This window comes from Rhinolophus ferrumequinum, unplaced genomic scaffold, assembly GCF_004115265.2.
Source record: "Rhinolophus ferrumequinum isolate MPI-CBG mRhiFer1 unplaced genomic scaffold, mRhiFer1_v1.p scaffold_87_arrow_ctg1_1, whole genome shotgun sequence".
NCBI lineage: Eukaryota > Metazoa > Chordata > Mammalia > Chiroptera > Rhinolophidae > Rhinolophus > Rhinolophus ferrumequinum.
Window position 1 is genome coordinate 1028 of NW_022680445.1, and position 14134 is coordinate 15161.

Sequence of the window (14134 nt, forward strand, 5' to 3'; positions counted from 1 at the left end):
AAACGACATTATTCAGTTTTATATTTAAATAGTGAGTTTTTAAAATTACTGACTTGCTCTCTCCGTCCAGTTTTTGTATAGAAATCAACTTCCAGGTAAATACGATTCATCGGTAAATAAGTCAGTCAATCTGCCTAAGTTCCTGTAGCATCGGGAAATTGCCGTGGTCATTTTTAGAATTACGGTTGATGAGTTGGCCCGGAGAAGTCGCAGAGGTGACAAAGGTTATGCCAGAGGGAGGTGAATGAGAGGGAACTTTCCTCAGATCGCCCTTCTGTAACTGTATTGGTGAGGATAGGCTGTTCTAACACAAAGTCCTCAAAAGATGAGTTGGCTCCCACACAATCCAAATGTACGTCTTGTTCCCGTGATAGCACCTAGCAGGGCCAGAGGCCACGTGGAGATTAGGGTCCCAGGTTGATGGGCCACCGGCCACCTTCAGGTGGAGGCTTCAAAGACTGCCTTCAGTGTTGACTCCCTCTAGTCAGGTGCAAGGGAAGAGCACCTGGAGGGCCCTGCCTACTGGTTGTATCCATGACGTGGGCCTGGAAGTGGTGACATCCACTGTCACTCAGAGGTACCACTGGCTCCAGCACCAGCCCAGCCGGACCAGGCTCTGGCCCCACAGCGGGTTGTTCCTCAGGCTGTGGAGTGTTCTGGACTTCTGGAGGTCGTTGTGGACAGGATAACGTGACAGGTTCCCGCACGTGCCTGCCCTCCTCGTGCCTTTCCCAAGACAGGCAAGATGCTATTGCCTGTAACGGCACTCCGGCCTAAGAACCTCCCCTCCCCAGATGATCTTCGCAGCCTGCAGTCCCCTCACCTTCCAGCTCTGCCTCGGAGGGCTCCAGATTCTCCAGCTCTACCCAAAGGAGGTGGACGTGGCCTACCAGGTGTGAGACAGGAGAGTCCACCTGCACAAGCGCCCGCTTCAGCTTGGACCAGGGCAGAAGGAGGGGCTGGCCGCAGTACTGCACCCGGTCTGGCCAGGTTCCCACCATTGAAGCGATGGCCCTGGGGGGAGGCAGTCAGGCAGCAGACAGAGAGTGTCACAGTCCCGGTCTCCCCTTCCACACTGCCCTCCCGTGGGCCCCTCATTTGGAACTGAGCCCCTCTGTAACAGCCACCGCACGTGCAGGGGGCAGCTTCATCCTACCCCTACCCCCGTGGGGCTGTCCTGGCCGTAGGAGGGCTGGTGATCCTGCAGGTTCACCATGGAGTCTGTGTGAGCCTCTTCTTCCCAATGGCATTTCTCCCGCAGGTCCCAGTCACTGGCCACCCAACCCTCCATGCACCTGGGCATCTGGACTGAGGACTGGGACAGGCTGGTCAGCAGGCTGCTCACCATACCTCCTGTTCTGAGCCTGGTGATGGTGGCCAGAGAGATGGGTGTGGAGAAGGGAAGAGCGGGATGGGAGTGTGGTCGGCTTGGGACGCGTCGTCCCGGTCTCCACTCTGGTCCTAGGGGGCCTGGCCGCTTCCACAGTTCCCTTGGACACCTGTCCTCCCGCAGTGGAAGCCAGCAGACCTCAGCCCCACTCCCATTGGAACCGGAAGATGTGTGAGATCAGGGCTGTGCTCGTTCCTCCCCTCCCACAGCCTCCATTCCGTCGACACCAGGAAGCCGTCCTCGACCCAAAGACCACTCACCTTGTCACCTGGTCCATCGGGGTGTCCCCTTGGTTGTCATAGGGGAAGAAGCCTCCGGATGTGGAGAAGACCTCGATGGCATCCCATCTGCTGGATGGTGGACGGGACACGTGAATGAGGTCTAGTGTTTCTGCCTGACTCACTGACCAGAACTGAGGCCTGGGGATCGCATCTGCTTCATTCACTGACCTGAGCTAAGTGTCTCCAAGAGTGCCTGCCTATAGCAGGTGCTTCCTACACATTGTGGAGCAAATGGGCTCCACCCAGAACCATCCCAGATACCTGAGCAGGCCTGGGGTCCCGTGCTGTCCCCAGAGATCCCTAATCTGGCTACACCACAGACAACGGCCAGTACCAGGCGGCTACAATGTCAGCTCTTTGAAAGGAGGTTTCCCATGCGCGTTTCCAACCTCAGAAAAGCCATAGGCCGCTGCTGGGTGAGGCAGGTGACTTTTCGTGGGGGAGAGAAATCCTTGCCGAGAACAAGCGCAGCACGTCCAGCCGCCCTTTCTGCGGAGACGGGCACCAGGTATGCACCTGCCATGGCTTCTCCCTACGGTAGTCCCCACGAGCACCCTAGGATGTTTCTCCCGTACCACCGCCTTTTTCAGAGGAGGAAACTGAGGCTAAAGAGATGGGGTGACACTTGCAAGTCCCACAGCTACCAGTGGGCGGAGACAGCCCTGTGCCGTCGGCAGGGCGGGTGCTCACCCAGGAAGCAGCTGGTCCAGGACCTGTTGTGCTCTGGAGAAGGCCGGGTGGAGGACCGTGAAGGTGGAGATGCGGGAGATGTTCCCACCCGGGAGGGTTTGCAGCGTGGACTTCTTTAGGCCTTCCAGTGTGCCTTGCTGCAGGGCCCGCATCCTGCATGCCTCGGTGAGGTGCGACGTGAACTCCGCTTCATACTGGGTGGGACAAGGAGGGACGTCCAGTCAGCGGCATCTCCATGAATCACCGGGGGAACTGAGGTCTGGAGCTCCCCCAGGAACTGCCAGCCCCTCAGGGACGTGTGCAAGAGGAGGGACAGGCGTGCCCACGCTGAACATGGTTCTGGCTTGAAAGTACCATTGAGTTTCGGTGGTGGTGGTGGTGGTGTTTATTGTTGTTACCTTCCAGGCACAAGTCAGCTGAGGAACAAGCGACCTCCGTGAATGGTTATTGTCCCAGTGAGTGCACAAGAAACATGCCGTTATAGTGATGACAGCACAGAGGCTTAGGGATGTGAAATGGCTGCCCAGGGTCATCCAGGTCACACCTGACAACTGTCCAAATGTGGAGCGGCAAGAAGGCATTTTTCTCTTTCCTCCCTGGGACTTTTCCGCCCACTGCTGACACGGAGAACCGAGGCCCCCCCAAATTTGGAGACAGTGTAAAGGATAGATCCAGCTTATGAAAACCCTCGACTTCGAAAAGGTCACTGATTTTTCTCATTTTACATCCAAAGGCATTTTGAGACCCTCTGTATGCAGGTCCCTGATTCAGCAAAGTGGCAAACGCCTGGGGAGTCCGGACTGGAGAAAGCCGATCCCCAGGCAGGAATGTGAGTAGAGGATTTGAGAGGGAGCCAATCCTTGTGGCTGGTGCAGAGTGACGGGGGACTCGACGTCCTCGTGAGGCAAGTGCAGATCAAGGAACACTGTGATTGCCTCCAACAACCTGACATCAGATAGAGGAATGAGAAATCCCCGGGACAGCCTGGATGCAAGCAAGCCGCCATTATCAGAACCCGCTGTTGGAAACGTCACTGCTACAAGCCCGTTCAATTTTGAATCTGGCCGCAGCTGTTACAGTGTGACACATACGTGTCCTCCAGCAGCTGTCCCATCCCTGTGCGTCTGTCTGGAGCTGGGGATTAGTATACAGCTATTGTGCGCTGAGTTGTGTCACCCAAATTCCATGACTTTATAACACCTACAAGTCGAGAACATGCCTGTAGTTGGATTTGTGGTCTTTAAGGAAGTACATTGCGGTGGGTCCAAATCCAATAGGCCTGGTGTCCTTGGTAGGGTAGGGGAGGACACAGGAAAGCACAGAAGGAAGTCCAGGTGGCACAGAGACAGAAAATGGCCATCTACAAGTCAAGGAGAGTGACCCCTGAGGAGAAACCAGCCCTGCGAACCCTCTCACGTCTCACTCGTAGACCTCGGGATGATGGGGACATACATGTCTGCTGTTTACAGCACCCCAAGTCATCCTACGTGATGGCAGTCCGAGCAAATAAATACAGTGCCTTGGGACACACTTCAGTGTTCCCAGCAGCACGGCCGACATGGCACCTCTGTTGAATGATGTCAAGGTCCAACAGCCCTGAAAGGCTGCGTGGCTGTGGCAGAGGGCCTCTCTTAGGGAATATTCTGAACACAAGCGAAGGCACAGTTCCTAACCTGGCAGGCTCCCATCATACGTTCCGTGAGCAGAGAAACGTCGAGAATAAGTGCATCCCACATTCCCCCTTTCTGTATATACACCGTGGCAATAAGTGTGATGATGTGTAAGGCTTGGAGAAGGTGTGCGACGATGGTGGAGCTGACTGCTCCCCAGGATACCTGGGGCAGGTGGTTCAAATAACATCAGCCTCCTGCAAATGTGTTCATTCATGGTCTACTGAGAAATGGAACCACATGTTTTTTGTTTGTTTGTTTGTTTTTTCTGACATTCCTACAAATCTGTCAGGAGTGTCTTTACCCCTTCCACGTAGCTGGTGGGAGACGTGCAGTTCCAGATCCCTTTGTGCATGGGACTGTGGGACACTAGTGTAGGAAAACCCTGTGAGGGCCCCAGGGGAGTCCCCAGCTTTGAGTCTGGGTTCCGGGCCCTCCCTGGTCATCTCGGGGTCCTGGGTGTGGAGACCTCTGTGGGCCAGCCCTCACCTCAGTCCGGCACTGGATGGTGTTGGTGGCCTGGTGCACCTTGCCCTGGTCCAGAGAGGTGGAATAGTTGAACCCACAGACCATCTGTAGGACGATGTCCTTGGTGGAGTTCTGCAGAGACAGAGCCCGGTACCGGGCCAGTAGGCATTGGGGGCCTTCCACCCAAGAATCTGCGTTCCTATATTGTGGCAGCCCTAGCAAACTAATACAGTCGATTCGGACACAGCGAACGCATCCCCTGCGCCACAGTCAAAGGGGCACTAGAATTGAATGACTTCAGGGTCCCACAGCACTGAAAGGCTGAATGGCTGAGGAAGATGACCTCTTTGATGGGCTCCGAAGGAGATGAATGAGGCCACAGCTCCTGACCTGGTCCGCCTACCACGGTCGCTGTGCTCTGCCAGATGACAAGTTGCAGAGAAGCGTATGCAATACCTCAATTCCTCCCCATTTTGTGTGAAAAGTACCCAATCTGGTGTTAGGATGTGTAAGTTTGGAGAAGGTCTGCAAGGACAGACCACCTGACGACTCCATGGGATCCGTGGGGTAGGTAAGGCAGCAATCAAAACAATAGCAAACTGCAAAGACCGCGTAGATGTTTTCCTCTCCTGTTCCCACAAACGTGTGTGAAGAGTGTGTGTCTACCCTACCGGGAAGCGGGTGGGAGGGGTAGAGGTCCAGAGTGCTTGAGGGAGTGGGCCTGTGATTTCAGTCTGTGTCCTGGGTCCTCCGTGTTCATGCCAGAGGGCTGGGTGTGGTGCCCTTTGTGGGCCAGCTCTTACCTCAGACCAGGACGGGACAGTGTCGGGGTCCTGGTGCACCTGCACCCTGACCTGGTAGACGAAGTGGCCGGGCCCCTTGAACACTTCCTGAAGGATGTCCTGGGAGGAGCTCTGCAAAGACAGTTGGCATCAGGGTCCTTCCTCCCATGCTGTGCCCTCATGTTATGGCAGCCCCGGCTGTTAGGACACACTGAACTGGGCCCCAGCGCCACTGTTGACATGGCAATAGAATGGAATGACGTCAGGGTCCTACAGCACTGATAGGCTGCATCACTGAGGAAAATGACCCCCTTTTTGGGATAGGACAGAGATGAATGAGGCCACAGCTCCTGCCCCTGTGTATTTCTACCCGACCAGGAAGCTAGTGGGAAGGAATGGAGGTTCAGACTCCTTTGGGAGCGGGCCTGGAAACCGCTCATGTGGTAGAGGCCTGGAGGGGCCAAGGCGCGTCCCCGGATTTGAATGTGGGTTCTAGTCCCGCCCCAGTCATCTCAGTGTTCCGGCACTGTGGACCCGTGTGACCTGCTCTCACCTGAGTCCAGTTCTGGCCGGTTTTGGTGGCCCGGCGCGGCTGCACCTTATAGCGGGAGAGGGCGTAGGTGAAGCCATCAGCTAACACCTCGATGTGCTGGGTGACAGTCTGCAAAGACAGAGCCCGGTACCGGGCCAGTTGGTATCAGGACCTGTCCACCCATTGTATGCTCCTACGTTACTGCGGCCCCGGCGAACTCATACAGTCTGTTAGGACATGCGGGACAGGTCCCCTGCGCCACTGCCAAAATAGCAATAGAATTGCATCGTGGCAATGTCCAATAGCCCTGAAAGGATGAGTCGCTGAGGAAAATAACTTCTTTTCGGGATACGAAGGAGATGGATAAGGTCGCAGGTCCCGACCAGCTAGCTGTATGTGTCCCCCACCAGGAAGCCAGTGAGGAGGAGTGGAGGTTCAGACTCCTTTGGGAGTGGACCTGTGAACCGCTCATGTGAGAAAGCCCTGGAGGGGCTAAGGGAAGGCCCCAGGTCTGATCTGGGTTCTAGTCCCACCCCAGTCATCTCGATGTCCTGGCTGTGGAGACCCCTGTAGACTGCTCTCACCTGAGAGCAGCTGTGGAGGGTGTTGGTGGCCTGGCGCTCCTGCACCCCGTACAGGGAGAGGTCATCGTCGAACCAGTCAGACAGCTCCTCCGCGGTCTCTCGGGTGGAGCTCTACAAAGAGAGAGCCCGGTTCCGGGCCACGGGGCATCAGGGGCCTTCCTGGGCATTGCCTCTGGGGCAGCTGCCCGCCACCAATTGTGCCCCATAGATGAGGCAGCGAGGGAATTCTACAAACACCTCCAGCCAGGGAAGGAATGAGATGACACCTCGAGGTCTCAGGATCAGCCAGTGGGTAGAGGAGGCTGGTCCCCAGCACTCACCTTTTCATCCCTCCAGCCACGACCTGGGGGTGAACATGACACCCGCCAGGCTTCTGACACCTGAGCAATGTGATACTGCACGACATGGCTTCCCCCATCCCAAGCTTTCCCTCACTGCCACCCAAAACACACCACACACACACACACACACACACACACACACACACACACGTGAGTGCACACACCCAGGATGAGGGGTAAGGAGTGTAGGGCTTCCCAAGTGGGTTCACAGTTGGGACCTGAGTGAACAGGATTGACCCCCAGTCTGCCCCAGGTTACCTGAGGGTTCCTTTTTCCAAATGGCCAGAGGCGTCGCCATTGAAAATTTCGGGAGAGGTTTCGGCATCGTGGGAGGCCTCGGAGAGTCGGGAAACAACAACAGAACATCCTGCTCTCTTGACTGTCTCCAGTCTAGTGAGCTGGATAGGGGTCTGTCTCTAGAATGTGGGTGCATGGTTACCAGGGTTCTAATGTCAGTTGGGGGCTGTCACCAAGGAAGTGAGGTCACATCTTAAAGGTTTCATTACCTGGCCCCTTCCTCCAATCAGAGCCACCCGAAGTTCCTTCTGGGCTGTTGACTGCTCACCCTCCTCGCCAGTGTCATCTCCTACCTATACACAGATATCCAACACAGCCCTCCCCACATTTCCCTGGGAGTGGACCAGCTTCACAGCTCTGAGGACAGAGCTGTGTTCAGACCTCTTTTCTTCCCAGTTCTGTGTCCTAAGAGGCTTGGTGCCTCTCAGGGCCTCCCCTGTGCCCGGACCTGCACAGTGGGGATGGTGAGAACACCTGGCATGATCCAAGGGCTGTGTGCATATGCCGTCAATAAGTTTAAAGTTTCTCCTTACGTTGTCGGTGAGCCCCCGAGTTTGGGAACTCGCACTGGACCGTGTGCAGGAAACACTCCAGAACATACCATGAGTAAATATATGAGTGACACTATCGAGGGCCTTTGCAAATGGTGGTTTTGAACTGGCTTTGATTCGCTCGTGTGATGACCTGGGTCGGATCCTAGATCCGTGAGGGCTTTATCATTCATGGTTGGAGGCAAGACTGTCTCAGGATCCTGGGGACTTGGGGAGAGAGAGGGGACTCCCTGGTGGGGGTGGCGATGGTTGTGAGGGTGAGCCCTGTCTTCCCCAGGGGAAGGCATGAGCCCTGCGCTGTGGATACAACCTGCCCCAGGCCAGGGCCTGAAAGCCAAGATCCATCCTTGGCTGGATCTGTGTGTGTGTGTGTGTGTGTGTGTGTGTGTGTGTGTGTGTGTATATATATATATATATATATATATATATATATATATATGCAGGAGGCCTACATGGAACAGGCCATGGCCAGGAGGAGAAATCCGAGGTCCATGTCACAGGCTGCTGCTGCTGCATGGCAGGTCCTGGGCTGAGATATTTGAATGACTTCTTTTGACTCTGGAAATTCAACTTTGATTGTTCCAAATTATACACGTGCATCATATGGAAAGTAGTGAACCTGGCTGCTGAGTGGGAGCTGCTGGGCACTCTGCGGGGCCAGACAAAGACGACATCTCCCAAGCGCAGCTGCAGGTCTGTTATAGGTTCGAGGTCAAGGTGACGGCCTGTGTGCTGGGATCTGCCGCCTTGAGGAATCAGCCTCAGCTTCTGAGGAAGGTGTGAAAGAGAGTGTGGTGGGGAGGGAGATGTCAGCCATTTCACACCCCGAATTTGCTGCCAGAATATTACCCCGCCTTCCAAAGGAAGGAAATTCTGATACGTGACATGAGCAAAATATGAACTTTGAGGACGCTGTGGTAAGAGAACTGAAACCATCTCAAAGGCCCAATACGGGTGATCCCACTCCCTTGGCATCATCTTCCTCACAGAGATGGAAAGAATGGTGGATGCCAGAGGACGGGAGCAGAGGGGCACGGGGGATGAGTGTTTCAGTTTTGCAAGACGAAGAGTTCTGGGGATGGGTGGGGAGACGTTTGCAGGGCAGTGTGAATGTACTTCTTACCAGCGAGCTGTAGACGGAAAACTGGTTAAGATAGTCTGTTTCCGGTTACGTGTATTTTACCAGTAAATATAGATGGGTATATAGATATTCATTCATTCATTCATTCATTCATTCATTCATTCTATCATGTATTTATTTTTTGTACCCTTGAGGCTGACCAAGGTATAGTCATTCATCTGGAAGGACATGTCCTGGACATCGCTTGGGGCCGGGATCTCAGGCAGCAAAGACCCACCTGTTGCCCTCCAAGGACATGAGGCAGCAAGGGAAGTCTACAAACACCTCCAGCCAGGGAAGGAATGAGATGACACCTTGAGGTCTCAGGATCAACAAGTGGGTAGAGGAGTCTGGTCCCCAGCACTCACCTTTTCATCCCTCCAGCCACGACCTGGACCTGGGGGATAAACATGACACCCGCCAGGCTTCTGACACCTAAGCAACGTGATACTGCACAATATGGCTTCCCCCATCCCAAGTTTTCCCTCACTGCCACCCAAAACACACACACACACACACACACATACACACACACACACACATATCCAGAGTGAGGCAAAAGGCGTGCAACTTCCCAAGTGGATTCATGGTTGGGACTAGAACTGGATAGGCCTCCCCTGGGCTGCCCTGGGTTACCCGATGGTTCCTTCTTCCAGCTAGACTGAGGCATATCAGGTAAAAATTGTGACAGAGTCTAAAACACTTATTCAGGGTTTTTCTCAGTCAAAGGCCTTAGAGAGTTGGGAAACAGCACGAAAACATCCTGCTCTCTTGGCTGTTTCCATCCAAGTAAACTAGAGAGGGGGCTGTCTCTCTAATGTGCGTAACTGGTTACCAGAGTTCTAATGTCAGTTGGGAGCTGTCACCAAGAAAGTGAGGTCACATCTTGAAGGTTGTATTTCCTGGGCCCTTCCTCCATTCAAAGCCACCCGAAGTCCCTTCTGGGCTGTTGACTGCTCACCCTCCTCGCCTGTTTCATCTCCTACCTGTACACGGATATCCAACACAGTCCTCCCCACATTTCCCTGGGAGTGGACCAGCTTCCCAGATCTGAGGACAGAGCTGTGTTCAGACCTCTTTTCTTCCCAGTTCTGTGTCCTAAGAGGCTTGGTACCGCTCAGGGCCTCCCCTGTGCCCGGACCTGCACAGTGGGGATGATGCCAGATATCACTTCCTGGTGACATCATCACGTGTAGGAGATAATACCCACACCACCCGTGGGCTAGCATCCCATGACTCTGCTGCATAAAGTTCGAGGTGGAAGAATTCTGAGGATGGGTGGGTCATAGCATGGATCCCCACTAAAAACAGGCTTGGGTTCCAGCCGTGTGATTTTGGGGAAGTCACTGCCCACCTCGGCCTCTTTTTCAGGGCTTGCACCTGTAGGGGCTGAAATGAGAGCAGATTCAGATATTGTCATCCTCGGGCCTCAAACCTTCCAATGGTCTCCTGTTCAACTGAGAATGAGACCAAGCGCCTCGAGATGTTGGTCCATGTGCTGGGAGCCTGCACTGTGGCTCCTAGCGGTCCCTGCCCCTGTGTGAATATCCCTGTGTATTTGCTAAGTGGTTAGTGTCTGACTTCTGAACAACACATCCAGCCAAGGTGATGGGCTGTCAGGTCCAAGTTGAATGGCAGAAACTCTGTCCCGTCTGTCTTCCTCTTATTCTTGAGTTCCCTCCCTGTCAGGCTAGCTCTGTTTCATCTTCTCTGTGTGTCTGCCTCTGTCTGTCTGTCTCTCCTATGTCTGAACTGGGGAAACCAAGCTCTACTATTTTGAGTTGCACTGTGTAGCACCCCTACAGCAGAGGGAGTGTCCAGGGCAAGAGGCAGCAACGCGGGGTCATTTCGCATAGGTTACCCTGTGTTCCTATGTGCGCCTCCCTGGACCTCTGCATCATGCCTCATTCACTTACTGTGTTTTTATAGTCTCCTAACCCCTAACCACATGGGTTTCGTTTTTTGATATATAGGAAAGGTATGATTTTTGTTTGTTTATATTTTGGCAGCATATGTAGTACTGTAATATAAAACATTTACTATAGAGACTTTGCAAGTCAGTTCTTGTTCATGAAATTCTGTTAGATAGATAACACACACATCCAAACACTCCACTCTGTCCTTTGGTGGCACCACACTTTCTAAGAGTTGGGCTGAAAGTGAGTCTTATTCTACAGGCAAAGACAGAGTGAGTGGGAGACTTGTATCTGGATGGTCGCTTGATTTAATTAACGAATCTTGCTCCATACTACTGAAAAAGAAAAAACAGTGCCCAAACGTGTCTTACCTATGTTACCATATTTCCCCGAAAATAAGACATAGCCAGACAATCGGCTCTAATGCATCTTTTGGAGCAAATATTAATATAAGACCCAGTCTTATTTTGCTATAAGACCGGGTCTTTTAATAATATAATGTAAGAGCAGGTATAATATAATATAATATAAAGTATAATAAATACCGGGTAAAATATAATATAATATAATATAAAATACTGGGTCTTATATACTATAAGACTGGGTCTTATATTAATTTTTTCTCCAAAAGATGCATTAGAGCTGATTGTCCAGCTAGGTCTTATTTTCGGGGAAACGGTAATTTTCCAGGCAAGCTGGCAGATAAGGAAAGGCATAATTGAAATTGGAGAAGTGGATTAAGATGAGGAACTCTCTGTGGCTGGAGATATGGCGTTCGGGAGTAAAGGGGGTAAAAGCCAAGCACTGGCAACTTACAAAGCGTTTACTGCTGACTTGTTGAATAGGTGAGTTAATTTGAATTTTAGTAGTTGATTGACTTTTTAATGCTTTCTAAAAACAAAAAAAGAGCTTTCATCTTTACATTTAAATGAAATGATAAAACGAGCACAATGACCCCTGGAGATGGGTGTCCATTTTAACGTGTAGTGAAGATAATAGTAGGAAAATAAGAATTTCATTTATTTCTTATATCATCACTCTTTTGACACTATTCCTTGTCAATTTAATGATAATCTTTAAATACTCTCCTTGAGTAATTCAATTTGTGTTTGTCATTAAACACTTACAAAACCTTATAGGAACAAGAATACATTAATACATGATGATTATAATTGATTGCCAAGTATTAAAGAAAGAAAAATTTGGTTCATAGTAACACACAAAGAGTGACGGGAAGGAGAAAAACTAATTGACTGTTACTGAAGTTGGCTGTTACACCTCACTCTATTCCAAAAATTGGTAATTTAAAGGAAAGAATTAATCGTTTGCCCTGCTTTTTAAGGAAGACATGCAGTTCAACTACCGCGAATGTAGGAAAACCTTTATTTATAAAAAATGCCAGCTAATCAATGGAGAAGGAATGGTAGAATTAGAAAAATCACCGTTTTATACCCACCAACGTCATCGTTGATTGAGACAAGGATTGGAAATGGATACAAATGCCACTGGGTGGAAGGCTGTTAGCATGGCCCCAGGGTGTCACCCTGTGGATTGCTTGTTGAGGAAAGGGAAGAAATGTGTATCTACTGTGGAGCTATGTGTGGGTCTCCTCCTCCACCATGTGGTGGGGTTTACCATCCCTAAGAGGGGGACAGAGGAATCTGCGTACCTACAGGTGTGATGTAGCATGAAGACATGATGGCAACTACTCAGTTTTCTTCCCCCGAATGTTTGACTTTGGGATGAAGACCTAACTTCCAGTTATAGGAAACATGGGGACTGGAGGATTGATTTATAAAACTTCATGAGATGCGGCAAGGGTTGGAGGTACAGAAGAAACAACAGCAGCCAGAGGTTGATAATCATTGAAGCCGGGTAACGGGGATTCAGTAGGTTACTCTGTTTACTTTGTATATATTTGAAATTTTCTATAATAAAAAACTTAAAAAAACACCAAGAGGAAACAATTAGAGAAATCCAGAGTATGGGACAGTCCACATTCTGGTCTCTTGAAGGAGTCAATCATGGAGAAAAAAAAGTTAGGGCCTGTTGTTGGTTAAAAGAGATTAAAGGGACATCGCCAAATGCACAATTTTTTATACCTTGTTGAATGAACTTTGATTGAATCCTGGCTTGTAGAATATTGGCTAAAAAAGACATTTGGGAGAAAATTTGAAAAGTTGCAAATGGATATTAGGTGATGTTAGAAAATACTGTTCTCAGGCTGGGTACTGGTTTTGTGGTAGTACAGGAGAAGATCTTTATTTGGGGGAAATGCATGATGAAGTGCATAGGGGAGAAGTGTCATGACGTGTGCAAGTTTCAGGTAGTCATCCCTCCAGTACCATATGTACACAAATGCACATACAGAAGCACACATGGCAACATGCTAATGATTGTTAGATTGAGGTGAGACAGATGCTCACTGTACTATTTCAACTTTCCTTACTGAAAAGTTTTAGAATAAAACATTGAGGGAAATTGAATACATTTATAGTGGTTGAATTAATTCTTAGGGTATGACAAGAGGTTTTTAAGGCCTTTTGACTAGTGTCAAGTTCCTTACTGGTAAACACTGAAATCTTGGTCCCTGGACACTGCTTATTAGTTTATTCCCCCCATTAACTCTTTCCTGATGAACAGCGTACTCTTGCAACAACATATTGGGAAGAATAAACTGAATTATGGCAAAATTTGAGGTCATGTGTAAAATCATTTCTGTCCAGGGGAATTGAAGCCAGTGATGTTTTTGATGGTAATTTACTACCATGGATGCATATGGTTATGAAGACGTGAAAAGTGGCCTGATGATGTCCAAAGAGTCACTTGTTCCTGTGTTTCCGTCTTCATTTCTCCAAGGCACGACTGCCTGTTTCCTAGGTTCCCTGGATGTGCAGCGATGTGTATTGTCTCCTTTATCTTAAGGTCCCTTGGAAGTGGGATTGTAAGCTTTGTAAATTCAGTTCTTTTGCTCTGGAAAACATGATTATGTAGACTTCCTGCTAGTATGGAGAAAAATAATTTTATATTTTGGTTAGAAATAATACAAGGTATATGTGCCCGAGATTTAGTTTACGCCTTCATTTATTCTGCAAGTGTTTAGTGTCACTGTCTCAGACAGTGTGCTGGGTGCTGGGGCGACAAAGACGAATCTACAGTTTGTGCCATGGAAGACCTCATGGTGTAGAAAGGTGAGCAAATAGACAGATACACTGAAACTGTATTCAGATAAATGGAAGTGCCGTGTCATAGCTGTGTGTCCACAGTGTGCTGAGAGCCAGGGGGCGGAGCTCTAAGGGAGGACTTCTCAAAGAAGATGCTGTTTGAATTGGAAGCTGGTAAAGAGGGCCTTCTAGGCAGAGGGAATCACAGCAAAAAGAATTATGGAAAAGCATGGCTCAGTCTAACTTCCAAATGGCTGCACACAGGGTGTGGGTGTGGAGAGGAGCTCGCAGGTGCTGGGTGGGACCAAAGTGAAGAGGCTTATATGCACCTGGGAACTCGGATTAGGA

The 14134-nt window shown here is 50.5% G+C and overlaps 1 pseudogene; it reads right to left on the reverse strand.

Annotated features, from left to right (window-relative positions):
* Window positions 1-571: 571 nt before the first annotated feature.
* LOC117020124 (ral guanine nucleotide dissociation stimulator-like) lies at window positions 572-2908 on the reverse strand (annotated as a pseudogene).
* Between the last annotated feature and the right edge of the window lie 11226 nt (window positions 2909-14134).